Genomic DNA, 27908 nt, shown 5'->3' on the forward strand with positions numbered 1-27908 from the left:
ACCATCCTCCAAGCCTTCTATTCTGGTGCAACAGACCATTCACTGGCTCATTGTGGGTTACACCATGACTGCTTTCTGCCTCTTTACACAGGGCAAAGGGCTTAAGGTAAGGGAAGGCCTGCTTGTGAAGCTCAGAGGGACCCACTGCAACCTCTGGCAGTGAGGGATGCTCCAGGTCGTGTGCCTACCTCAGCCGCCTCTCTCCACTTTATAAATCCATCTATTTTCTTAGCCACATCTTCTTTTGGGCCTACTATATTCAAAAAGCAATGGTACCAAAGAAAGAGGAGTTAAAGATGATGCAATAATCTATTTCCCTGGTAAGTAAATGTCCTACAGCTAAGCTCAAACTACCAGATTATACAAAAGAGCAACAGACTTGGAAAAAAAGATGGTATTAGAAATTTGGGGTGAACTCCAAGTATTAGCCTGGCTACTACATACATAGCATGGGCCCTGACGACTCTGACTTACTGAGGCACGCTAGGAAGAATCTGGAAGGATTATAGACCAGGAATGAGGAGTGACTCTGACTAGCCTTCCAATCAAATGTCTTGTTTTGCAGGTAGCCTTCAGTAGGGCTGGTGCAGAAATTACTTATCATGATCGGGTGCAGTGGCTTACACTTGATTTTTTGGATGGAGTTTCACCCTTGTTGCCCAGGCTGGAGTGCAATGGCGTGATCTCAGGTCACTGCAACATCCACCTCCTGGGTTCAAGCAATTCTCCTGCCTCAACCTCCAGAGTAGCTGAGATTACAGGCATGCACCACCATGCCCACTAATTTTTTGTATTGAGTAGAGACGGGGTTTCACCATGTTGGTCAGACCAGTCTGAAATTACTGACCTCAGGTAATCCACCCACCTCGGCCTCCCAAAGTGCTGGGATTACTGGCATCCATCAGTGCACCCGTCCGGCTCACACTTGTAATTCCAGCACTTCGGGAGCTCAAGGCAGGCGGATCTCCTGAGGTCAGGAGTTCAAGATCAGCCTGGCCAACAGGGCGAAACCCCGTCTCTACTAAAAATACAAAAATTAGCTAGGTGTGATGGCAGGTGCCTGTAATCCCAGCTACTCGAGAGGCTGAGGCATGAGAATCACTTGAACCCAGGAGGCAGAGGTTGCAGTGTGCCAAGATCGAGCCACTATACTCCAGCCTGAGGGATAAAGTGAGACTCTGTCTCAAAAAAAAAAAAAGAAAGAAAGAAATTACTTATCCGCCTATTCACAGCCTCCCAGCTAAGACACGACACTCCCAGCGGTGCCTCTGCTGCCGGCCAAGTCTCACTGGAGCCAAAGGGGAAACTCTTGTGGGAGGAGCAGAGGGCCACATCTCCCCTCTCGGCTCCCCCATGCACACTGCCTTATCTCTCCCCCTCTGGCCAGGAATCAGTTGTGTTTTTCCTCTGCCAATTTACTATGATTGTGTACGTGCTGCTACCACCGCCGCCACCATGGTGGGCAGGGAGGAGTGCCAGGCCCTGCTCCTCTACTTTTTCTACCCTGACTGCATGAGATACAATCATTTCTGTGTGTTTGGTTTCTCACCACTAGCATTCGTGACTGCTTTCTTTCACAGGCCTTCTCCAGACTTGCTATGGCTGAAATAATCAGGTTTCTCTTTTATAGAGTGCAGGAAGCTGGAAATGTGAAGCTAAAGCCTGTCTTCCAAGCCTGGAACCAAACTGCTAACTCTGTAACCTCACATCTGTCCCCGAGGTCCAAGGGGAACAGTTTACACCATTAGATACCGCTAAGTTTAGGAACCCCCTAAACAACCAGATGCACAAGAAGAGTATTCATGGGATAAACAAAGAGCGTATGTGGGGCCCTGGCTTCCCCAGACTCGCAGTCTCAGGGTGGGAAGGTCATCTTCCAGCAGTCAGCTCAGAACCATTGAGGGATGTGATGTCAACAGTTCCTGGTTTCCGAACAGGTTCTGCTACTGTCAGATGACTCCCCCATACTTCTTCAGAGGCTGTGATAAGTTCTGCACAGGCAAGGGCAGCAGAAAGGGGATGCCAGCTGATGGCCACCGTCTTCTCTGTATATTCCACACTGGCACTGTTGTGGGCAAACGCCCCCATCTCAAAAACAATAGCATCACTGCTGGGCACCAGCTCTCGAATATCACTGGCCACTGGGATGGAAAAAAAAGTGCCAATTTTCAGCCAGGCACGGTGGGTGGCTCATGCCTGTAATCGCAGCACTTTGGGAAGCCGAGGCCGGTAGATCACTTGAGGTCTGGAGTTCGAGACCAGCCTGACCAACACGGTAAAACCCCGTCTCTACTAAAAATACAAAAATTAGCTGAGCATGGTGGTGAGCTCCTGCAATCCCAGCTAATCAGGAGGCAACTCCAGCCTGGGCCACAAAGCAAGACTCTGTCTCAAGAAAGAAAAGAAATGCCAATTTTCATACATCCAGCTGGATGTATGAAAGAGAAGGTAATTAAGAATACAGGCCAGGTGCAGTGGCTCATGCCTGTAATCCCAACAATTTGGGAGGCCAAGGCAGGCAGATCATCTGAGGTGAGGAGTCTGAAACCAGCCTGACCAACATAGTGAAACCCCATCTCTACTAAAAATACAAAATTAAGGCCAGGCACAGTGGCTTATGTCTGTAATCCCAGCACTTGGAGAGGCCAAGGTGGGTGGATCAGCTGAGGTAAGAGGTTCGAGACCAGCCTGGTCAACATGGTGAAATCCTGTCTCTACCAAAAATAAAAAATTAGTCAGGCATGGTAGTGTGTGCCTGTAATCTCAGCTACTGGGGAGGCTGAGATTGGCTTGAACCTGGGAGGGAGAGGCTGCAGTGATCTGAGATCGTGCCACTGCACTTCAGCCTGGGCGACAGAATAAGACTCCATCAAAAAAATAAAACAAGATAATATAAAATAAAAATAAAATAATAATTTTATTTCCAACAATAATAATTCACTTTCCAACTAAAGTGATCTGACACTGATTCTTAATTACCTTCAAGAGCTTCCGGGAGCTGTCAGCCAGCTACTACAACACTGAGCTAGTGTAAAAGCCGAACCATGAGGCCACAAAAGTGGTCAAAGGTTCCAGGAATTCAGGTGTGGGGCTTCAATCAGAACCTTCTTCTGCGTGTGGATGTAAGCTGCAGCATGCCGGCTCGGTTCAGTCGACTATCCAGGGACTATCCATTGGCACCACGGAACTCTGGTGGGCTGGTCTGAGCACACCTCCCCAGGGTCCCGTCCATTCTTCAACAACACAGACTTACGCCTGTCACAGCTGAGCATCTCTTATGCCTTCCCTACCTGGACTGTCTCCAGACTGGCCTCTTCCAGCACCAGAATGAGCCTGTGGTCTCTGAACCTGTTTTCTGTCCTAGGTCAGGGCCTCTTGGGCGCCAGAGCCTCCCAGTCCTGTTCCTGCTCCCTCTGGTCACAAGGTTGGATTCCAACACTGAGTGTGGCCATCTTGCAACCCTACTTTTAAACTTTTATAAGATGTTTTTTTTCCTTTCTTATACTGTGTAGCTGCACAGAAACATCGAGTTTTATAGTTGAAAGGACCCCCAAAATTCATTTAGTCCAAAGTTAAAAATAAAGAAATGGTAAACCAGAGAGAATATACTGCTTTGTTCAAGATCACGCAGGAATTTTTGGCAAAACTGCCCAAAATCCAGGGATCCAGTCTTTTTTTCAGTATGATATGCTGACTCCCTGGAATGTTACCTCTGACTGGACAAACACCAAGAACAATTCAATGAAAAACATATAAGTTCTCTCAAATAGCTCATCTTCTGTCACCCACCAAAATGGAGAAAAGCAAAGTGATAAAAGCCATGTGAGTCCCAAAACATCTCACACAACAGACTCAACAGAAAGCACTTTTTTGGGGGGAAGGGGGCATTCCTGCTCTGTCCCCCAGGCTGAAGTGCAGTGGTACAATCTTGGCTCACTGCAACCTCCACCTCCCAGGTTCAAGTGATTCTCCCACCTCAGCCTCCCAAGTAGCTGGGATTACAGACGCCTGCCAACACACCCAGCTAATTTTTGTATTTTTAGTATAGACAGGGTTTCACCATGTTGGCCAGGCTGGTCTCGAACTCCTGACCTCAAGTGATCCGCCCACCTTGGCCTCCCAAAGTGCTGAGATTATAGGCATGAGCCACCTTGCCTGGCCACGACAATCATTTGTATATCATTAATAAGGAACCCAACGGGGAGAGAAAGAAGGACACAGAGACACATACACCCACCATACTCACAAGGTTATAACCACCATACACAGAAGATGGCCATGTGGAGGATGGACCCTGAGGGTGGCGAGGACAGAGTGATGACTTTTCAAGAGAAAATGAAGGGTCAGAAAATGAGCAGGAAAAGCGTTAGAAGGAACACTTGAGATGAGCCTGGAAGGCTGAGGAAGCCAGTACTCTCTAGTTATTAAGTTGGTGCAAAAGTGATGGTTGTTTTTGCAATTACTTTCGACGTATACAACAACCTAACACAACAACAAAATTCTAACACAGAAGAAGATGCAAGCAAGTAGAACCTGCTGGGAGGGCATGAGTGTATCCATGACGTATGGATCCAATCAGTGAGGTTTCTGATTTTCTTCGAAATCTTGTGTAACCTGAAGGCATTTGCCCACATGACACACGGTGCGCTTCCCAACGAGCGGTTCAGCAGACAGCTGTCAAGGGAGGGTCGCTAAGGCTAACCCCAGTTTCACAGAATGACTAAGATTTTCCAAAAGGAAAGTTCAAAATGGACAAGTGAAATGGGAAAATATTTTGGTTTCTGATTCGGCAAACGTTCCTCCAGGCTTCATGTATTCATGCAGTAGGTATTGAGCCCAGAAGTTTCAAATGCCACCAAGGCGAAAGGTAATTTAATTCATTTTGATGTATTCCAGGTGGGTTCTTCCTTCATTTCTGCTAATAGGCACCATGTGCTTTTGAGAGCCCTCATTTTAATCCAGCTTCATGGTTCTACAGAGTGGTGAGAAGTACGACTATTATTTTGCCAATCATAACCTTAGCACGAGGCCTGAAGAAGAAGGTTCAGAAGAAGGATTTAGTGGCTCCATTGCCAGAAGACACTGAGAATCATTAGAGAACAATTTTATTCTTTGCCTGAGGAAACTAAGTCCCTCAAATGTTTAGGCGACTTGCCAAATGGGTAAAAGGTGTCTTCCACACCAGAATCTAGAGCTATAAATATCCAGTACAATAACCTTGCTACAACTCCACACTTGGGGAAAAAAATATGGATCAACCTTCATGTATTTTAACTTCTAGCACTTTATTACTGATAAAGTCCATTTAGACAGTCAACTATCTGGCAAAGGGTCTCTCAATCTCATAATCATAATACTTTTAAAACAATTTCAATGAACACTTCACACATTCTGTCAACCACCATTTAAGAGTGTTCACAGGCCAGGTGCGGTGGCTCACGCCTGTAATCCCAGCACTTTGGGAGGCCAAGGCGGGCGGATCATGAGGTCAGCAGATTGAGATCATCCTGGCTAACACAGTGAAACCCCGTCTCTACTAAAAATACAAAAAAATTAGCCAGGCATGGTGAAACCCACCTGTAGTCCCAGCTACTAGGGAGGCTGAGGCAGAATTGTTTTAACCCGGGAGAGTCGGAGGTTGCAGTGAGCTGTGATCACGCCACTGCACTCCAGCCTGGGCGACAGAGCGAGACCCCATCTCAAAAAAATAAAAAAAGTGTTCACTAAAGCACCAGCCTGGATTTAAAAGCAGTACAAAAACAAAACAAGCATGGCCAGGTGCAGTGGCTGACGCCTGTAATCCCAACACTTTGGGAGGCCGAGGAGGGTAGATCACCTGAGGTCAGGAGTTCAAGACCAGCCTGGCCAACATGGTGAAACCCCATCTCCACTAAAAAAAAAAAAAAAAAAAAAAAAATTAACCGGGTGTAGTGGCAGGTGCCTGTAATCCCAGCTACTTAGGAGGCTGAGGCAGGAGAATCACTTGAACCCAGGAGGCAGAGGTTGCAGTGAGCCAAGATCACACCACTGCACTCCAGCCTGGGTGTCAGAACAAAACTTCATCAAATAAATAAATAAATAAAGCAATCAAAGCACTCTCTGCGTAATGGAGAAGTCACCAAAAATTAAATAGTATATGATGAATGTGATGACTGACATAGACCAGGCAATGCCTAAGGAGCAACTCCCAGGGAAGGCTTCTCTGGGTCTCCGTGGATGACTGGGAGTTAACCAGACAGGGAATAAAGCAAGGGAAAAAAATGACAGAAAGAAACAGAAAACACTTAGTGAACTTTCTCATTGTGTCAGGCCAGGTTTGAAGCACATTATGCTAATTTTATTTTGTTTTGAGATGAGGTCTTGCTCTGTCACCCAGGCTGGAGTGCAGCTGCATGATCTTGACTCACTATAGCCTCGACCTCCTGGGTTCAAACAATCCTCCCACCTCAGCCTCCTGAGGAGCTGGGACTACAGGCATATACCACCATGCCCAGCTAATTTTTGTTTTTTTTGTAGAGACAGGGTCTTACTATGTTGCCCAGGCTGGTCTCAAACACCTGGCCTCAAGTGATCATCCCGCCTCAGCCTACCAAAGTGCTGAGATTATGGACGTGAGCCACCACCCCTAGCTACGTTATATTAATTAATTTCTCATTTCTGAAAAGAATATTCTAAGAAGGCACTGCTCTCATCCTCCTTTTAGAAATGAAAATCTTAAAGCACAGAATGCTCTTTACTAGACAACAATACAATTTTTTTAATTTTAAAATAACAAAAAATATTGCACTAAAAGTCATTACTATATTTTAAAGGTAATGAGAATCCTTAACTTTCACCAATATAAGAAAAGACTTGCAAGCTTATTTATTGCGCCATTTTCCAAACTACTAACAAAAGAAGCTTCAAAATTCAAGTTTTACATACTGTTCCCTATGCAAAGAAATCACTTAGTAATGGGAACTCATGAAGAACCACGTCCAAAAGGCACATTCAGAAACCTAACCATGAATTTAAAAGAAAGCTTGTAATCCAACACCATGAAAACACAATGAACGCTGCAGTCCAGATTCGGTTACTCAATCTACAAACCTCATAAATGAAAACAAAGCAGACCAATTTCCAGCTAGATGGAATGCCTGGAGCGGAGTGGGCCAGAGCCCTGGCCATATAACATCCAAGAGAGGAAATACATTATACGCTTCTGGCAGGGAACCTTCTCAGGGCACCAGCCTATGTCTGCTGGCGGTAACCATCTGTGGGCCCTTTTTTTTCCATAATATTATGAAAAAACATTTCATGAAAATAAAAGCTTTCAAATACTAGATAATTCTTATTAAGATCCTTTATTTGTTTACAATTAAGGGCATGCTAACTGTTGGGTCGGGATAGAGGGTGGAAGGCTCACGTGGGTCACTTGGATCCCATGTGATCCATGTGGACCAGCCTGGCCAACATGGTGAAATCAAATTGATTTCAATGGGGTTTCACCATGTTGGTCAGGCTGGTCTCAAACTCCTGACCTCAGGTGAGCAGGACTCAAATCTCAGCTGTGCAATTTCAAACGACTGAACTTGGGTAAGGGATCCCACAGGTCTCCAATGTTCTCCTTCTGGGTTGTCATATGAGTGAGCAGCCTGGGTGTCATCCTTTACTGGATGTGATTCTCCCTGCCCTCCACTTTCTCAGTCACCAGGTCCATCCCACTTCCTTTATATTTCTGGAATCTTCTTCCATGTCTGTTCCCACTGTTCTACTGCCACCTCCTTTAATGATCTACACCGCTGACCTTCTTCCTGCCGGTCTTGCTTCCCTAAACCTACTCACAACAATCTAAAAAGAAACTGGTTTCTTTTTTTGTTTGTTTGAGAGGGAGTCTCGCTCTGTTGCCCAGCCTAGAGTGCAGTGTCATGATCCTGATTCACTGCAACCTCCACCTCTCAGATTCAAACAATTCTCGTGCCCCAGCCTCCTGAGTAGCTGGGACTACAGACATGTACCGCCTGGCTAATTTTTGTATTTTTAGTAGAGATGAGGTTTCACCATGTTGGCAGGCTGGTCTTGAACTCCTGACCTCAAGTGATCCACCAGCCTTGGCCCCCTAAAGTATTGGGATTATAGGCATAAGCCATGGTGCCTAAACAGAACTGGTTTTAAATGCAAATCTACCTATCACTCCTTCATCTAAAACTTAAGAAATTTGCTTTTGTGTCACTTAATGTCACTTACAGTTCTCTACTTGAAGTTCTCTTACTATCATGTTCAGAGTGTTCAGAGATTAACAGTTCTTTTTTTTTTCTTTTGAGACAGAGTTTCACTCGTTACCCAGGCTGGAGTGCAGTGGCGCAATGATGTCACAACCTTTGCCTCCCGGGTTCAAGTGATTCTCCTGTCTCAGCCTCCCAAGTAGCTGGAATTACAGGCATGAACCACCACATCTGCCTAATTTTTGTGTTTTTAGTAGAGATGGGGGTTTCTCCATGTTGGTCAGGCTGGTCTCGAACTCCCAACCTCAGATAATCCACCCGCCTCAGCCTCCCAAAGTGCTGGGATTACAGGCGTGAGTCACCGCATGCAGCCCAGCTTACCAGTTCTTAACACATGGTAGGGAGTTCACTCAATACATGTTTAACGTTGAGGGAGTTGTTTAAGCATAATTTTCTTCCTTATTCCACAAAAGTCTTGCTTTTTTTTAAAAATCAGAGGAATAAATGAGACGATGTATACAGACGGCCTAGCACAGGCCAAGTAGTTACTGCCATAGCTTCTAACTCCTCTTACTGCTCATTGTTCCAAAGTTTGCAAAGTGCTTTCATGCACTTGAGCTCATCTCATCCTTGTAACAACTCTGAGATTTAAGAAGTTACAAGAGGCCAGGCTAGGTGGCTCACACCTGTAATCCCAGCACTTTAGAGGCAGAGGCAGGTAGATCATGAGGTCAGGAGTTCAAGACCAGCCTGGTGAACATGATGAAACTCATCTCTACTAAAAATACAAAAATTAGCTGGGCATGGTGGAACGTGCCTATAATCCCAGCTACTTGGGAGGCTGAGTCAGGAGAATTGCTTGAACCGGGACCGGGACCCAGGAGGTGGAGGTTGCAGTGAGCCAAGATCGCGCCCAGCCTGGGCTACAGAGCAAGACTCTTTCTCAAAAAAAAAAAAAAAAAAAAAGAAGTTACAAGAAACTGAGGCCAGTGATGTTTACACTCTGCAGAAGCAAAGCTAATTTTCAGATAACCTACTGATTCCAAATCCTGAGTTTTTCCTTTATGCCTTTCTGTCAGGAGTTCTAGCTTCTCCTATAGAAAATAATAAAGAAATAAAAATTATTTTTCCTGGTGGGGCGCAGTGGCTCGTGCCTGTAATCCTAGCACTTTGGGAGGCCAAGGCAGGTGGATCACCTGAGGTTAGGAGTTCAAAACCAGACTGGCCAACATGTCAAAACCCCATCTCTACTAAAAATACAAAAATTAGTGGGGTGTGGTGGCGGGCACCTGTAATCCCATCTATTTGGGAATCTGAGGCAAGAGAATTGCTTGAACCCAGGAGACAAGGTTGCAGTGAGCTGAGATCGCCACGGCACTGCAGCCTGGGTGACAGAGCGAGATGGTCTCCAAAAAAAAATTATTTTTATTATAGCATATAAGATGTCTTTGAACATATAATATGGATGCCCATCTTTTCCATAAAGTTTAACCAATACTTTTTATAGCATTTAAGAAATTCAAACACAAGGGCCAAACTCCACTCCAAATGGACTTTGGATCATTTCTTATCAATTACTTTAAAAAAGAAAGCTATCACCTGGTTTGTTCATTTATTCCTCCATTCAGCAAATATTTATCACATGCCTACTTTATCCAGGGCACTGTGTTTGGCACTGAAAATCTTTTCTTTCCCCAAGATCTTAAAATTTAGCCTATAACTTCAAGATTTTCCAAGTGAAGCCAATGATGGAACATGTAAACGGCTGTTCTTACGGGTACTTGAATAAACAGCAATGAAGCAGAAGCCAGGAACTCTGAAAGCTCATTCTGGCTATGCCTCTAGACAAGTTCAGTGACCCTGGACAAGTTCCTGGGACTCAGTTTCCTCACCCATAAAAGGGGAGAATCGGTCCATATTATTCTTAAAGTTATTCCAGTGCTATGAATTCTAGAGATTCCAATATTCCATATAACTAGCAAACACTTTTGACACTACAAGTATATAATTTTATATCACAATCTTATAAATGTTTGTGTGATAATTCACATACTTACTGTAGCTTGAAAAATACTACCAGATTGCCCCACAAATTGTTAATTTTTAACTACATACAAAATTTGGAGCATTTTTACAACTCTTGCAGCCAATTCAGCTTGCAAATTGCCCCGTCTTAATGAAAACTGCATTTTTCATGCATAAATTGCGATATTACGTACTGATCTCATTGGAAATCCTAAATAAATCAGACTCAAGCCCTTCTTACTTTCTTAATCTGTGACATCTCACTTCAGGATGACTTAAATTCTTATATACAAAATGGCACTTTAATGCAATTTATCAGCACATGTTTATGTGAGTTAACCTCTTTAGGGCCTTACTTTCAAGTTTCTTGCACCCTTATTTCTCATAGCAAATCACGATTAGACATGTAAACCTTAGTGCCTTGAAAAGTCGTCAGCTGAGGAGGTCCACCACATGTTGACACAAATCCCTGATGCCCACCCATGAATTCACACTCACAGATTCTTCCCTGCAATCAAGGAGAAGACATCTGTCTAAGCATCACCTAAACAGCCCATACATAAGATAGAGAAACTGAAGCATATTTCTGTATACTGACTTACACAAAAACATCTGCCCCCAAACTCTTACTTCTCTCTAGACGTCATTAGAAGTAATCCTTTCTAGCTGGATGCGGTGGCTCATGCCTACAATACCAGCCTTTTGGAGGCCAAGGAGGGTGGATCACTTGAGCTCAGGTGTTTGAGACCAGCCTGAGGAACATAGCAAAACCCCATCTCTACAAAAAAAATTTTTTTTAATTAGCCAGATGTGGTGGCAGGCATCTGTAGTCCCAGCTACTTGGGAGGCTGAGAAGGGAAGATCATTTGAGCTGGGGAGGCTGAGGCTGCCATGAGCCAAGATCATGTCACCACGATGTAGCCTGGGCGACAAAGAGAGACCCTGTTTCAAAAAAAAAAAAAAAAATAGGGAAAGAAAGAATCCTTTTTTTCTTCACTCATTCACGGAAACTACATCAGTTGAAGTGATGGATGCTAAGTACACTAGTGGGGATAGGCTTAGTCAGGGTCACCACTAACCCACACTATACTTTTGCTTAAATTACCAAATATATCCTCTTCTAGTGCAGAGGAGTGCACCAGAGGCTTGGGAAGTGGAACGTGAATTGCATTTCAGCCTCCACTTGCCTGTTGGATGAGATGACCTTGTGCAGCGAACAGCCTTAACAACTGTGCAAGGTAGCACTGCTAGATGTATATACAAAAATATGTTCTAGTGGAAGCACTGACTACTGGAGGAGCTTAACTTTGCCTAGGGATAAGGGGGAACAAAGGCTTCCTAGAGAAGGTATTTGACTGACACATTAAGAATGTGTGGGTAATTGACAGATGGACAAGAGGCGTAAGAACAGTGTAAGCAGAATTTCATTCATTCCAAACAATGGTCTGAAAATGACAACTTGTGAGTAGTTTGATGTGTCTAGAGCAGGCAGTGTGAAAGCGGGGGAGAGTCAGGAGGCCTGGGGAAAGTCAGTAGATGGAACTGGAAAGGTAGGCAAGGTGCCACATTGTGAAGCATCTTAGCATGGTATGTCAAGGTGTTGAAAGCTGATTCTGAGATCACTAGGGGCGTGTTTTGCCACTGTAAATAACAAACTCTTCTTCAGTTATACCTTGTCATGTTCTTTTACATTTACCCAATACAAAAATATCTGACACCCTAAAGCAACAAGTTTTATTTTCCTATAAAGTGAGCAGGTAGGCCGGGCGCGGTGGCTCACGCTTGTAATCCCAGCACTTTGGGAGGCCGAGGCGGGTGGATCACAAGGTCAAGAGATCGAGACCATCCCGGTCAACATGGTGAAACCCCGTCTCTACTAAAAATACAAAAAATTAGCTGGGCATGGTGGCGCGTGCCTGTAATCCCAGCTACTCAGGAGGCTGAGGCAGGAGAATTGCCTGAACCCAGGAGGCGGAGGTTGCGGTGAGCCGAGATCGCGCCATTGCACTCCAGCCTGGGTAACGAGAGCGAAACTCCGTCTCAAAAAAAAAAAAAAAAAAAAAGTGAGCAAGTAGAATCCAGTGGAACAACAGTTTGCTTACAGAAGTGCACCAATCATGATCCTACATTTTAAAAACATAACAATCTTAAAGAACATCAGGAAATATTCTTAAGAGTATATACACATCAGTTCTACCAGTTATGCCCAAATTATAAAACCAGCCACGGACACTGTTTTATCCAGAGCTCAGGACTGAAACGTTTAAAGCATATGATCTGCACCTGTACAAAAGCTGGTAGGATTTTAGAGACACTCTGGCTCAAATCGATTGGGACGAGAACTGGAGATAGTCGGTGTTGTCTGTTAAAATAAGGTTGTCAGCATCATTTGGGGAGCAAGAGGTAGAATGTGTGAATTACCATGAGAAGAGAATGCCAGGCCCTTCCTTGCTTTGTAAATAAAGGTCTTACCACCACCCAAGGAAGCTGAGGGTCACCAAGTGGCCTCTTGCCTGAATCCTGCAGAGAAAAGCAGGAAAACCACCCCCTGAATGAAATTATCTTCGGGATCAAGCAGCCTTCCCCCCTTTAAATAAAGTTAACCTATTTTTCTATTAAAAAAAAAAAAAAGAGGCAAGGAAGCTTATCAATATTAAGTTTCGCCGCTCCTTAAAGATAAAAACACCTAGTGCAATCTTACTCCCAGACCTTTCCAGCGGCTGTCAGCAACCAATGGTTGAAAGAATGGACTCTTTTCTTTCTCAACTGTTTTTGGTAGATAGGATACATTAGGGGCACAACGTGTCGGCTTTCACAGAAACCTGGCACCTCAGCCCCCCTAGGAGCTGCGCCCGTCGGTGATGGCTCCCGTGCTCGGAAAAGCAGGAGGGGCTGAGCAGGGACCTCACGGTCTACACTTGCAGAGCTGACCGCCTGGGATCCTGCTTCGCCGCAGCGCCTTCCTGAGGCTCTGAGGTCGCCGGGCGGGCGTGGGCGCAGCGGGCGCTCCCCTCTGGGCATCCACAGCACCGCTTTGGGCGAGGACCTCGGTATCTGGAGGCAGGGGCGCCGCCTCCTCCCATCCGGGATGGGACCGGGGCTGAAAGTGGGCCCCGCGTGTCACGCAGCGCGAGAGGAACAGGGACCTCGTTTCTGAGCTTCTGGGAAGTGCTTCGTCCCCCGTGCCAGGCTGCACCCGGACGCTGCCGCCCTCCGGGGAGAAGGTGCCGGGCCGCGCCGCACAGCCGCGACCTTCTGCGGGACTCTGGGGAAAGCGGGAGCGGAGAGGTGCGGCCAACAAAGAGGAAGGGAGGGGATAGCCGGCCGCGCGCCGCCCCGCCCGCAGGGCACCCAGAGCCGCCGCCGCCCCGCGCCGCCCTCGCCCTCCTGGGCGCTCGCCCGGGCGCCCCTTACCTCGGGTCGCGCGCCGGGCTCTGTGGAGCGGGTCGCACGCCGCCCTCCGCACCCCTTGGCGCGTGGCCCTCGCGGGGACGCCGGGTGGAGTTGGAGAAGTTTTGGGGGTCACTTTGTTCTCCACTCGGGCGCGCGCTGTGCGCCTGCGGCGACCGCGGCCACGGTTACGGCTGCCCCAGTCCCGAGCGCAGCGCCTGCGAGGCCCGAGCCGCGACCGCACCTCCCGTCCCGCCCCGGACACGCCCCCGACACGCCCCAGCCCCGCCCCGCGCCAGGCCGGGGACCCCACTCCAGCTCCCAGCTGGTGCCGGACCGTGTCCCTTGGCGCTTGCTTTTGGAACAACACAAATAATGAAAACAACAACTCCAGAGACATCCAGCACGCGCTCACTGTGAGCTTGGGGCTCTGCCCGCGACCGCGGATACGATGCGCCCATGCGACCCCGTCCCTTCCCAAAGAGTTTAAAGACAGCGCTCCTTGGGTCCCACCGAGGAAAGGCGGGCAAAGCTGAGGTCAGCGGACGCAGACTTCCCATCTCCTTCCCCTTCGGAGAGGAGACGACTTCACGGCGGAGGTGGCAATCGAGTTGGGACTCGAGGGCCCAGTCGAATTGGGACCTTCCAGATGGAGAAGCTGCGATCTTTTGTGTGTGTGTGTGTGTGTGTGTGTGTGTGTGTGTGTGTGTGCGTGCGCGCGCGCGCATTGGCGCGAACTTGGCCCACAGCGACCTCCTTCTCCCGGGTTCAAGCGATTCTCCCGTCTCAGCCTCCTGAGTAGCTGGGATTACAAGCATGCGCCTCCAAGCCCGGCTAATTTTGTTAGTAGAGAAGGCGTTTCATCATGTTGGTCAGGTTGGTCTCGAACTCCGGACCTCAGGTGATCCGCCCTCCTCGGCCTCCCAAAGTGCTGGGATTACAGGCGTGAGCCACGGCGCCCGGCTGAAGCTGAGATTTTTATTAGAGAAGGCTAAGTGGCCCAGTGGGCCAGGATGCTGGGAAGGGCGAGGGAGCTCCAGAAACGCAGGAATGAAAGCTGCCTGGAACGCCAAGTTCCTGGAATCACTCTCCCTGCCTTGAAAAAGGCTCCGCCCGGCAGAGGAGAGGGAAGGGAAGGTAGATGCAGACCGTATGTTAGGGTGTATCCTCCAAGAAGCAGCACCCAGTCAGGACAAATGCGGAGGGTTTTCTTGAGGGAAATGGCTGTGTAACTAAATGTCGGGGGAGCTGTGAGAGCTGGAGCTGTGAGAGCTGGAGAGGGTCGCGCGTTCTGCAAATCCGAGCCCAGGTGAAGGAGGCAGGGAAGCACCCATCCTGGCCTCCCTGCAGTCTAAGAAAAGCTCAACAAGATCATCCATGAGGCCTTCAGCCAAAATTACCCGTCATGGGGATCCCGATTCTCCCCGGAACCTGTCTGCCTTCGCATCCACGCCGCCACCAGTCCTTGGCTGGGAGCAGCCAGATGGGAAGGATGGCCTTGGGCACAGTCCCAGGGCTGGAGTTCAGAGCACAGCAGCCTGGTCAGTTAGTTGCAATGCAGTGCGTGAATACGACCCAGTCTCCGTAACTGGAGATCAGTGGAGAACTGTCAGAAAGACAGATGGAATTAGCTTTCCCACAGCACACCCACAGTTTCAAAATGAAGCCTCCAGGCTTTGCGGGGATCGGTCAGACCTGCTCTCCACCCTCAACCACCACAGGCTCTGTACACACTGGCCAGTAGTGACTGGCCCCTCCCCCTACGTAGGCCCTCCCCTGGTCGTGTCTGCATCTTTGCGCACTTGGCTCTGCCTGGGAAAATATCTTCTCACACCACCCACCCTTCTGTGCTCAAGTCAAGCATCACCTCTAAGGAGCTTTTCTTCCTTGACACTTATTTACTGGGTTTTTTTTCGTGGGGGAGGAGGGGGGTTGTTTTGCTTTGTTTTTTGAGATGGAGTCTGGCTCTGTCGTCCAGGCTAGAGTGCAGTGGCATGATCTCAGCTCACTCAACCTCCACCTCCTGGGTTCAAGTGATTCTCCTGCTTCAGCCTTCCCAGTAGCTGGGACCACAGGCATGAGCCACCACGCCCAGATAATATTTGTATTATTAGTAGAGATGGTGTTTCACCATGTTGGCAAGGCTGGTCTCGAACCCCTCAAGCGATCCTCCCACCTCAGCCTCCCAAAGTGTTGGGATTATGGGCATGAGCCATGGCGCCTGGCCAACACCTATGTACTTCTTACTACATTTACCACGCTGAGACAAGGGATGCTGGTGTGTTTATTGATTTTTCTTGCTTCTTTATTGCATTTTTCACACTTTCAAAATATTTTTCCGATTATAAAAGTAACATGTTTGTTGTACAAACTTGAAAAATACATAGAACCCAGATGGCTCCAACTCCCCTGGTTCCTGTAGACAGACAACATCCTTTGACAGCCAAGTAACCAGAGTCTGAGCTCCCATCCCACGTGTGTCCATCTGGGTCCCACCAAGAGAGAGACCACACAGTGATTTCAACACTGAAAGTTTAATACAAACAATTATTAACTACAACGGGATTTGAAGTACTGGGGAATTGACTAGGCTAGTAAGAAAGACAAAAGAAAATAGGAGGAGCAGATGGAAGCACTGAAGGAGCAGCCATCACCCCAGGGCAGAGAGAGTGCACCCAAGGAAAGCTTCCCCTTCCCCAGGGGTTGAGACTCAGATCCCGCTGGGGAAGGCACAGCCATGGCTCACTAAGTGGCAGAGAGGTCACTGAGGTGTCAACCAGTGAAACTTGCTAGAAATCCACCCTCACTTGCTGGATATACTCTTTAGAGTATGAAGAACGCTGCTCACAGGGAGGTGTCTCATGGAGGCTTTTCACTACAAAAGCACCTACAAAAAAAGCAGGGTTCTTGGAAGAAGCAGGTGGCCACTGGGTGCTCCCAGAGAAGCCTCCCAAGCTACAGGAGCCGCTGAGCAGAAGCATGGCAACCCAGAGGCAAAACTCTGTCCTCCTGCAGTGCCTTCCCATGCCCCATACCCACCATGCTTAACAACAAGCCAGCTGGCAAAGGCCGTTGTTGAAAAGGCCTAATCTGGCTGGGAGCAGTGGCTCACTTCGGTAATCCCAGTATTTCAGGATGCCTAGGCAGGTGGAGGTCAGGAGTTTGAGACCAGCCTGGCCAACGTGGCGAAACCCCATCTGTACTAAAAATACAAAAATTAGCCAGGCGTGCTGGTGCGCACTTGTAATCTCAGCTACTCGGGAGGCTGAGGCAGGAGAATCACTTGAACCTGGGAGGTAGAGGTTGCAGTGAGCTGAGATCACGCCACTGCACTCCAGCCTGGGCGACTGAGTGAGATTCCATTTCAAAAATACTACCAGCCTGGTCAACATGGTGAGACCCCATCTCTACTAAAAATACAAAAATTAGGCAGGTGCCCTAGTGGGCACCTGTAATCCCAGCTACTCAGGGGGCTGAGGCAGGAGAATCACTTGAACCCAGGAGACAGAGGCTGCAGTGAGCTGAGATCGTGCCACTGCACTCCAGCCTGGGTGACAGAGTGAGACTCCATCTCAAAATAATAATAATAATAATGAAAAAAATAAAAGGCCTAGATCCATTTTTGTAGAGAAGGCAAAAAGGATGAACCTGGGGCTAGGAGGCCATGATCCACTAACCAGCACACTCTACAGGCTCAGAGAGTCCAGGCATCGTCCAGTTTCCTCTCCCAGACTCTTCCTGCACATTCCAGATGACTACTAACATTGCTACACGTCTCTCTGTGCTGGCACATGTTCCTCAGCCACAGTTTAGTTCCTGTCCATGACGCCCCTGGCTGCAATCGTGCATTCCTGCCCCAAGGGCCTCGCCTCACCTGGAGGCATGGGCGCCTCCTCTCCTAGTTTCCACAGGTATGACCAAGAGGTGAGAGTCAACAAAACTGGCTAAGGAAGCAGAAGGGAATTCCAGAAGAATCTACCCCTGAAAATAAATTAAAATTTCTACCCCTTGCAAAGAGAGAAAGAGCAGCATGTTTAAAAAGGCAGCCCACTTTCCTCAGCATCCACTCACTTGATAACCCCCAAGGTTTCAAAACTACTCAGCTACAGAATCCTATTATGTCCAAAAAATTTAATCATAATAGGCCAGGCACGGTAGCTCACGCCTGTAATCCCAGCACTTTGGGAGACCAAGGTGGGTAGATCACAAGGTCAGGAGTTCAAGACCAGCCTGGCCAAGGTGGTGAAACCCCATCTCTACTGAAAATACAAAAAATTTGCTGGGCATGGTGGCGGGCGCCTGTAATCCCAGCTACCCTGGAGGCTGAGGCAGGAGAATCATTTGAACCCCGGAAGTGGAGGTGGCAGTGAGGCGAGATCACGCCACTGTACTCCAGCCTGGGTGAAAGAGTGAAACTCTGTCTCGAAAAAAAAAAAAGTTTACTAATAATATTAGCTGTAATCTCACTACCGAGAAGTAAGCATTTTACCATATTCTCTTTCAGTCTTCAGACTCGGATTACCCAGATCTAAACTCTGTGAGATTAGGGATCATGCCCCACTTATCTTTCCGTCCCTGGTCACTTAGTACATTTCCTTACATATATAGAAGGTTCCTAGCAATGTTGGCGGCATTGAATTTGTTTTTCAAAAGCTCTCTGGTACCAGAAAGTATTCAAATATTTGTCTCTTGGTTTCAACAGACAAGTTATCCTTCCTCTGAGTTCTGCCTCAAAGAGAGGTTCCTTAACACACCATTGTCACTTTTGACAACTCCTTGAAGCAATATTACCTCTTGCTCACAGCACCTGAAAGAAGAGAGTCTTCCTGCCATGTAAACTCTCTGCCTCAGCCTGGGTACCACCGGCTACAGAAAGGACCTTCACCACGTCCACACAATGGCAATACCAGCAAAAAATTAAGGCGTTTAATACTTACCTCTAAGGAGCTCAAATACTGTCTTGTTTTTGTTTTTTTGAGACAGAGTTTCGCTCTTGTTGCCCAGGCTGGAGTGGAATGGTGCAATCTCGACTCACTGCAACCTCCGCCTCCCAGTTTCAAGCAATTCTCCTGCTTCAGCCTCCCAAGTAGCTGGGATTACAGGTGTGCGCCATCACACTCGGCTACTTTTTTGTATTTTTAGTAGCTACTGGGTTTCACCCTGTTGGCCAGGCTGGTCTCAAACTCCTGACCTCAGGTGATTCACCCACCTCAGCCTCCCAAAGTGCTGGGATTACATGCGTGAGCCACCGCCCCCGGCCCTCTCAAAGGCAGTCTTACAGCCTGTTTGTAGAAGAGAACTAGGATCCAGCAATGGTTACTTCTAAGTGCGTCTCTACTGCTTAATTCCCCATAATGGTAACAGGCTAATACACAGTCTCCCTCTCCCATGCCCTGGGATCTAGCCAACAGGCAAAGACTGCACAGGCTCAAGTCCAGCCCTCTCTCCAGCAGAGCAGGCAGTCCTGCCAGTGGGTCAGGCTACTTTTGTACTTGAGATTCCTAGAGAACAGCCTCTTCGAGGAAGGCCGCCGTTCTCCTCCCTCTCCTCACTTGGCCCGAGCCTCTCAGCTGGCGCTCGGGAGCCTGCTTGATTCACTTCACCGTATTTTTCAAATCCCTGAAAGAAAGAGGTAGGCATGATTGGAATTCGAAAAACCTGCTTTTAGCCCAAAATTTGATCCACCCTCCATTGCCTTTAAACCATTTGCACGTGCGTATGGTGTGCAGTTGAAGGATGCAGGCACGTGTGTGTGCACACAGGTGTTTTCTTTCTCTTGGAATTATTTTACCAGTTGTCCGCCCCACTAACAAGTTACTAGAGTAACTTGTATATATCTTTGCAGGAATATTAAAAAATGAGAGGCTACCTGGTAGGATTACTACACCATGATAAAAGATCTATGTTTTGTTTAGACAGTTGCTCAAGATTCCAGATCTAAAAAACTTGGATGGGACTACAGAGACTCCTGGCCAGGCCCAGTCCTATCACCACCCCATTCCTGAGCTGGAAAGCATCTCCAGGCATCTCCGAAGCAGAGACAGTGGTCCTCAGTGCTTCCTGGGAAGCATGTCATTCTTAAATTTGCCAGGGAGTTTTGGGTGCAGCAGGCAAAGTTACTCATGCACTAGCCTGGCTCCTGTGTACCCCATATGGACATAGCAAAAGACTTTTAACCTTGGTCTTTACCCTGAAAACATAAATCCTTTTAAAAAGTTACCTGTGACATCGGTTGTTTTAAGTTGATAAAAACTGATGTTAAGTTTGCTTCATTTTTCATAATTTACAAAGTTAGTGATATAGTTTGGATCTGTATCACAATCTCATGTCAAATCGTGATCCCCAATGTTGGAGGTAGGGCCTGGTGAGAGGTGATTGGATCATGGGGCAGAGTTCTCATGAATGTTTTGGCACCATCCCCCATTAGTACTATACAGTGAGTTCTCAAAAGATCTGGTTGTTTACAAGTGTGTGGTACCTTCCCCCATCTCTCTTTTTCTCCTGCTCTGGCCATGTAAGACTTGCCTGCTTCCCCTTCGCCTTCTACCATGACTGTAAGCTTCCTGAGGCCTCCCCAGAAACCAAGCAGAAGCCACCATGTTTCCTGTACAGCCTGCAGAACCACGAGCCAATTAAACCTCTTTTCTTTTTTTCTTTTTTTGTTTTGAGACAGAGTTTCACTCTTGTTGCCCAGGCTGGAGTGCAATGGTGCCAACTTGGCTCACTGCAACCTTTGCCTTCCGGGTGCAAGAGATTCTCCTGCCTCAGCCTCCCAAGTAGCTGGGATTACAGGAGCATACCAACATGTCAGGCTAATTTTTGCATTTTAGTAGAAATGGGGTTTCGTCACGTTGGCCAGGCTGGTCTCAAACCCCTGACCTCAGGTGATCCACCCACCTCGGCCTCCCAAAGTGCTAGAATTATAGGCATGAGCCACCGCACCTGGCTCTTTTCAGCCTCAGGTATTTCTGTATAACAGTGTGAGAACTATTTCAGTTAGCTTGATAAACATATCTGAAAACACAAAAGTCAATACTTTCTAAATCAAAATGAAGTACTATTACACTTTATACTTTAAAGATATTACCTCTTGTTTACCAAGTTATATCGTTGGTACTTATTTTCACTGGAGCCCTCTGTATAGGAAATGTGTTTGCTAAACTCATAAACTTACTGTGAAATGCAAAACTTAACACCATATGAGCACAGCTTTTCTTTCAAATTTCCCTTTATGATGCTAAGTTCCAGTTTTCCAATTCCTTCACCCATTAAGCTTGTTCTTGGACTTCATGGAAGCTTTCGCCGGCTGGACTAGTCCCGAATCCCTTGGACTTCCTTCCAAGCCTCCACACTTCTACTCAGTCATTTCCACTCTGCCCTCAGCAGCACAGTCTCCCTAACTTTCTGTTATATAAATGCTTCTTATTATCATGGAAAGTATTGGAGTCTGGAGTTTGGACCAATACTTTCAATGGTCACATTTCTAAGTGTGTAGGAAGGGAAGAAAAACAGTCAATACTTTTGCTTGCAGACAAAGATAACTTAAGCCACATTTGAAGTTAAGGGTTGGCATAGGGCCATCTGGATTGCAGACAGGATCTTTAGAAGGGAAGTAATATTTGAAATTAAACTACCTAGACGATGGACTTCAGCCAGCTTTTACCTACTTGTAAAAGAGCTATGAAGTCTGTTTGCGTGTAGTGTGTGTGGTTGAATAGGGACGCACAAACCATCATGTACTTCCTCAAAAAGTGTTATGATTTGGCGATGATATTTGATTCGGGGGCTTTCGTTTCAAAACTGGGGTATTAAATGAGCTAAACCTGAACTTGAGCTCATATTTATATAAAGGCCAATTTATTCTGGGTTTAATATATCTTAAAAGGAAGAAAAATAAAGTCTCAGGGTATTATGTAACTATTATAGTAAATATTCATCAAATGTATCATATATGGCTATTATGTGAAATGAATAATATTTGCATGTGAATACATATCGACTTATGTGGTTCTTTTAATAGCCTTATACTATTTCTTTTCTTTTCATTTTTATTTTTCCTTCAAGACCAAGTTCACTCTGTTGCTCAGGCTGGAGTGCAGTGGTGCGATCTTAACTCATTGCAACCTCCACCTCCTGGGTTCAAGTGATTCTCATGCCTCAGCCTCCCAAGTAGCTGGGATGACAGGCATGAGCCACCACAGCAAGCTAATTTTTGTATTTTTAGTAGAGACGGAGTTTCACCATGTTGGCCAGGTTGACCTCAGGTGATCCACCCACCTCGGTCTCCCAAAGTTCTGGGATTACAGGCGTGAACCACCGCACCCAGCCTCATTTTTTTCCTTAAAGGATTTTTATAAACTTTAGTGAAAAAATGGAAAAATGGCATCATACAGTAAACAAAAATCTGCTTTTTAAATTTTGTCTTCCCAGATAGTGTAAATACTTTTGAGTTACTGGATATGTGAATTAATGATCCCTATTGCCTTCAGTTTGAGTAACAATACCTTGAATAGGGGACCACCAGGTTGCCTAAGGTGGTGTGAACCAGCCCAGATTGGAAATGGAGCAGGTCAAAACCCCCATGCTGATCAGTAGTGGTATTATGCCTGTGACTAGCCATTGTACTCCAGCCTGGGCAACATAGTGAGACCCTGTCTCTTAAAAAAATAAAAATTAAATAACATAAAACAAACAAACAAAAAATACCTTGAACTTGCAGCTATCTTTGCTTTTTACCAAAACTTTCTAATTATAAGCTTTAACGAGGCAACAAATTCTAAAATCCAAATTCAAGCTTTTATATTAGATATAGTTTTCCATAGGGCTGGCTCAAAGGTTAGATTTGTATCATAACACTGTAAAGCACAGCGTTCCATAAAAAAAAAATTTCAAATCACTTGATACTAAAATGTACTCCTCTGGATTATTATAAAACTCTCCTTAACACCTGCAGTGGCTTCCTTCTGTTTTCATATTTTGTAAGTCTTTCATGTCATTTAGGATGAGAGTCTCCCACAAACACCTTTCACTTGTGGAATTCCCCCGTAAAAACAGACAACCTGTTTTAAAGCTGCAGCCATCAGAACGAGTGGCTAGACAGACACTCAGGGCAGGGAACGCCTTTCCTCCCGTCCTCTCACCTTGGGCTGTCTTTTTCCATCATCTGCAAATACATACTCCAAGCAATGCCATAGTAGAATGCAAAAAGCAATTTAGGATTTGGTTAAAGAGCTTAACCCAGTCTATTGTACATTTTAGAAAGTTTCTTTGTTAAACTACAATTTTCTATGATGAGAAAGGATATTACCTGTCGGGCATGGTGGCTCATGCCTGGAGTCCCAGCACTTTGGGAGGCTGAGGCGGTTGGATCACTTGAGGTCAGGAGTCAGAGACCAACCTGGCCAACACGGTAAAAACTCATCTATACTAAAAATATAAAAATTAGCCAGGTGTGGTGGTGCATACCTGTGATCCCAGCGACTCCGGAGGCTGAGGCACGAGAATCTATTTGAACCCAGAAGGTGGAGGTTGCAGTGATCTATCATACCACTGCACCCCAGCCTGGGTTACAGAGCAAGACCCTGCCTCAGAGAAAAAAAAAAATTCCAGTCCTAGCTGGGTATGATGACTCACACCTATAGTCCCAACACTTTGGGAAGCCAGGTAGGAGGCTCCTGGGAGCCCAGGATGTTGACACTGCAGTGAGCTATGATGGCACCACTGCACTTCAGCCTGGGTGACAGAGCGAGACCCTGTCTCAATAAAAACAAAACATTAATCCCCTTTTTTCCTGGCCAGATGTCTCTCTATCATTCCAGATGTGATTACACTAAGAAATGCTCACAAAGCTCTGACCACCACACATTTGCAAGAAGAGTGAAAGTCAGCATAATGAAAGGCAAAGCCTCCGTGCGCACACATAAGCCCACGCAGCCCAGCACAGAGAGCCCCAGCTGGAGTCAGAAGGTCTGGTTTAAACCTTGCCTTGGCTTTTTCCCTCAATTTTTAAAACTTGGTATGTAATAGATGTACACGTGATAATTTAATACATTCATGTAAATTGTAAAGATCAAATCAGTGTACTTGGGAATATCCATCACCTTTATTTTCTCTTTTTTTTTCTTTTTGAGACAGAGTCTCAATCTGTCGCCCAGGCTGGAGTGCAGTGGCCCACTCTTGGCTCACTGCAACCTCTGCCTCCCGGGTTCAAGTGATTCTGTGCCTCAGCCTCCAGAGTAGCTGGGATTACAGGCTTGCACCACCACACCCAGCTAAATTCTGTATTTTTAGTAGAGATGGGGTTTTGCCATGTTGGCCCAGCTGGTCTCCAACTCCTGACCTCAGGTCATCCGCCCTGTTTGGCCTACCAAAGTGCTGGGATTACAGGCGTGAGCCATTGCACCCAACCCCCACCACCTTTACTGTATGCTAGAAACAGTCAAATTATTTTCTTCCAGTAATTCTGAAATATGCAATAGAATATTGTAAACTATAGCCACCCTAATGATCTATCGAACACTAGGTCTCATTTCTTCTATCAAACTGTATATTTACACCCATTCATCAACTTCTCTTCACTGGCTTTACTTCTTACACTAGCTTTGTGACCTCAGGAAATGACTTAATGCTCAGTGCCTCAGTTTTCCCATCTGTGAAATGGGGATAATACAATACCTGATGGAACCATATGGGAATGAAATGAATTAATATTTGTAAAGCACACAATAAGTACTATCTGTTATGTAAGATAAAAACAGTTGCTTGGGCGTGGTGGCTCAGGCCAGGCACGGTGGCTCATGCCTGCAATCCCAGCACTTTGGGAGGCTGAGGCAGGCAAATTATCTGAGGTTAGGAGTTCGAGACCAGCCTAGCCGACATGGTGAAACCCCATCTCTACTCAAAATACAAAAATTAGCCAGGCATGGTGGCAGGAGTCTGTAATTCCAGCTACTCAGGAGGCTGAGGCAGGAGAATCGCTTGAACCCGGAAGGAGGAGGTTGCACTGAGCCGAGATCCCACCATTGCACTCTGGGCAACAACAGCGAAACTCCATCTCAAAAAACAAAGAGAAGCCCTATACGGAGAGTGCAGCTCATCACAGAGGAGATGGGCCTGACCTCCAGACCTGTGGGGAAGATAAGACTTCATTTCATTAATGAACTCCTTTCCAGTTTGAAATTATAGTTCAAGACTTCCAAGTTAATTATCACTGTTACCACATGGATGTTCATTAAATCTTGGCTGTTGATGATTACGATAAGCTAGTCCCAGGCCAAGCTGGGAAGGTGACACAGTCTGGGTCTTCCTTTACGTCTTCAGCATCTCCGCCAGGTCCCGGGATAGAACTCCCACAATAAACAACTGCTGGCTGTTGCTAAGAGCGCAAACTGTGAACTTTCTCAGGGGATATTTGTGCTTTAATTAAAAACTGACAATGCCTTTGAGAACCAAAGGAATGATGATGCATGATGTAATTTCAGACACTCTTAGAAGAAGAGAAGACACGTTAATCGAGGAGGAGGTCCCAGAGCCATTCCATCACCCAGAAGATCAGCATTGATGATACGCATTTATAGGAGAAAATATCGTCATTGCACAAAGTACTTTCAGGAGGCTGGGCACGGTGGCTCACGCCTGTAATCCCAGCACTTTGGGAGGCCAAGGTGGGCAGATCACAAGGTCAAGAAATCGAGACCATCCTAGCCAACATGGTGAAGCCCTGTTTCTACTAAAATACAAAAACTTTTGTGCTTTCAGGAGACCAGGCGTGGTGGCACACACCTGTAATCCCAGCCTCTCAGGAGGCTGAGGTAGGGGTATCACTTGAACTCGGGAGGCGGAGGTTGCAGTGAGCTGATAGCGCCACTGCACTTCAGCCTGGTGACAGAGTGACACTCAGTCTCAAAAAAAAAAAAAAAAAGTACTTTCAGCAATTCCCTTCCTGGTGAGACCTTGGCCTGAGTTGTTTTTCACTGAAAAGAAGTACATACGACTGTGGGCTGTATCTAATTCCTTGGTCGTTGTAAATTCTGACTCCAGCCAGCTTCAGTTCGCTGAATGAAATAGAACCAGAAGAGCAAATGTCTCCTAATACTTCCTGTACTGATGTACACAAGGCAGCTGATACCTGTGCATATCTGAACCTGGGGAACTCCCAGGTGGAGAGAGGCAAGTCAGCACACTGCGGACGTGGTCACATGAATCCAAAGGGAATATGAAAAGAAAATACAGGTTCAAAGCCGGAGTTTAATATGTGGGCAGGCACAGAAGTGCTATGGTCTTTCTTTTTCCAGAACTGAACTCAATTTAGTTCACCAGCCTCCATTTCCAGTTAGGAGTTGTATGACTTTGCTAGAGCTGCTGCAATAAATTGTAGGAAATTTATTTCTATAATTTATTATAGAAAATAAATGGGTGTTTATTTTGTCCTATGGGTGGCATAGAACAACAGCAAGGTACTGTCGCACAGTTCTGCAGGTCAGAAGTCTGAAATCAAAGTGTCGGTCGGGCCATGCTTTCTCCAAAGCCTCTCAGAGAGAGTCTGTTCCAGATCTTTCTTCTGGCTTCCAGTGGTTGCTAGCTGTCGGTGTTCCTTGGTTTGGGATGCGGCACTGCAACCCCTGTCTCTGTAGTCACATGGCATTCTGCTCTTTGTGTCTATAATTCTGCGTCTCTTTTTGAGACACGATCTTGCTCTGTCACCCAGGATGGAGTGCAGCGGTATGGTCATCGCTCACTGCAGAGTTCAAAGCCTGGGCTCAAGTGATCCTCCTGACTCAGCCTCCTGAGTAGCTGGGACTGCAGGTGGGCACCACAGCACCCAGCTAGCTTCTGTATTTGTTGCAGAGTGGGGGGATCTCGCTATGTTGCCCAGGCTTGTCTCAAATTCTTGGCCTCCAGTGATCCTCCCACCTCAGCCTCCCAAAGTTCTGAGACTACAGGCATGAACCACCACGTTTGGCCTCTTCTTTTTTTTTTTTTTTTCACCTGTGCCTAATACTTTATTGTTCACCTCTAGGCCTGTGTGCAGCTGGGTGGGCTCAGGGGAGGGCGTCACTATTCAGCTCCTAGGTGGAGGCATGAGAAGACTTTGGCCTAGCCCTCCAGGGTTCCAGATTGTGGAGTATGGAGGGGCAGGTCTGGCCTTTCCTGGGTCAGCACAGGGCACCCAGGTGGGGGCACAGGTGGGCAAACAGCACAGGCACCTAGATAGGGGTATAAGCTCACTATCCGTTGGCCAGCCGAATTGTGTTTGGAGAAATACTCCTTGCTGTCATCCACACTGGGCTTCATCGTGTCACTGCCAGGCCTCCAGCCAGGGGGACAAACTTCACAGAGTACAGGCTCCTCCATGTACTGGATGGTCTGGACCAACCACAGAGCCTGGTCCACGGAGGGTCCCACAGGCAAATCACTAACAGTGATCTCACAAAGGACATCCTTGCCATCGATGATAACGAGGCCCCTGTAGGCAGTGCCCTCATGTGTTTTCAGCACGCTGTAACCCTCAGACAAGCGTCTGGTCACATCAGCAAGCAGGGGGATGTTCAGGGGGCCCAAACCTCCCTCATTCTGGGGTTGGGTGTTGATCCAAGCTGGGTGGGTGAACGAGAGTCCACTGAGGCGCACAGCATTTCGCAGCCCAGCTTGCGGAAGTCCTTGGCCTGGTTGCTGAATGCAATGATCTCCATGGGGCACACAAAAGTAAAGTCCAGAGGGTAGAAAAAGAGGACCAGGTACTTCCCTTTGTAGCCCGACAGCTTCACATCTTTGAAGGCGCCATCCACCATGGCTGTGGTCTTGAAGTCAGGGGCGGGCTTTCCGATGCGTGCGTCAGACCATGACTGAAAGCTGCGTGGGCAAAGGCAAGACGCACAGGTGATCACACGCGTGGACCCACGTTCTCAGTGCCGGCCTCTTTTATTCTTAAAAGGACACTGGTCATATTGGATCAGGACCCACCCTGATGACCTCATCGTAACTTGATTATATCTTCAAAGCCCCTGTTTCCACATAAGGACACATTCACAGTATGGGGTTAGGGCTTCTGCTTATATTTTGGGGCGACACAGTTCAACCTATCACCCTTCCCACTTGAAAACGCTGGGTGTTTTTTGGTTTGGTTTGGTTTGGTTTTTTGAGATGTAGTCTTACTCTGTTGCCCAGGCTGGAATGAAGTGGGGCAATCTCGACTCACTTCAACCTCCGCCTCCCAGGTTCAAGCAACCGTCCTGCCTCAGCCTCCTGAGTAGCTGGGATTACAGGAGTGTGCCACCACACCTGGCTAAT

The 27908-nt window shown here is 46.9% G+C and overlaps 1 protein-coding gene and 2 pseudogenes across 1 annotated transcript in view; all 3 read right to left on the bottom strand.

Annotated features, from left to right (window-relative positions):
- Positions 1-27908, bottom strand: part of TIAM2 (TIAM Rac1 associated GEF 2) — a 310343-nt gene that overhangs the window by 268242 nt on the left and 14193 nt on the right. The gene's annotated exons all lie outside the window — the stretch shown is intronic.
- On the bottom strand, positions 1870-3594 carry LOC135268267 (ribosomal RNA small subunit methyltransferase NEP1-like; annotated as a pseudogene).
- LOC105716985 (peroxiredoxin-2-like) overlaps positions 19230-27908 on the bottom strand; it is a 118353-nt pseudogene continuing 109674 nt past the window's right edge.

Source organism: Aotus nancymaae, unplaced genomic scaffold (genome assembly GCF_030222135.1).
Source record: "Aotus nancymaae isolate 86718 unplaced genomic scaffold, 86718_ANA_hifiasm-v0.15.2.pri h1tg000040l, whole genome shotgun sequence".
Classification (NCBI taxonomy): Eukaryota; Metazoa; Chordata; class Mammalia; order Primates; family Aotidae; genus Aotus; species Aotus nancymaae.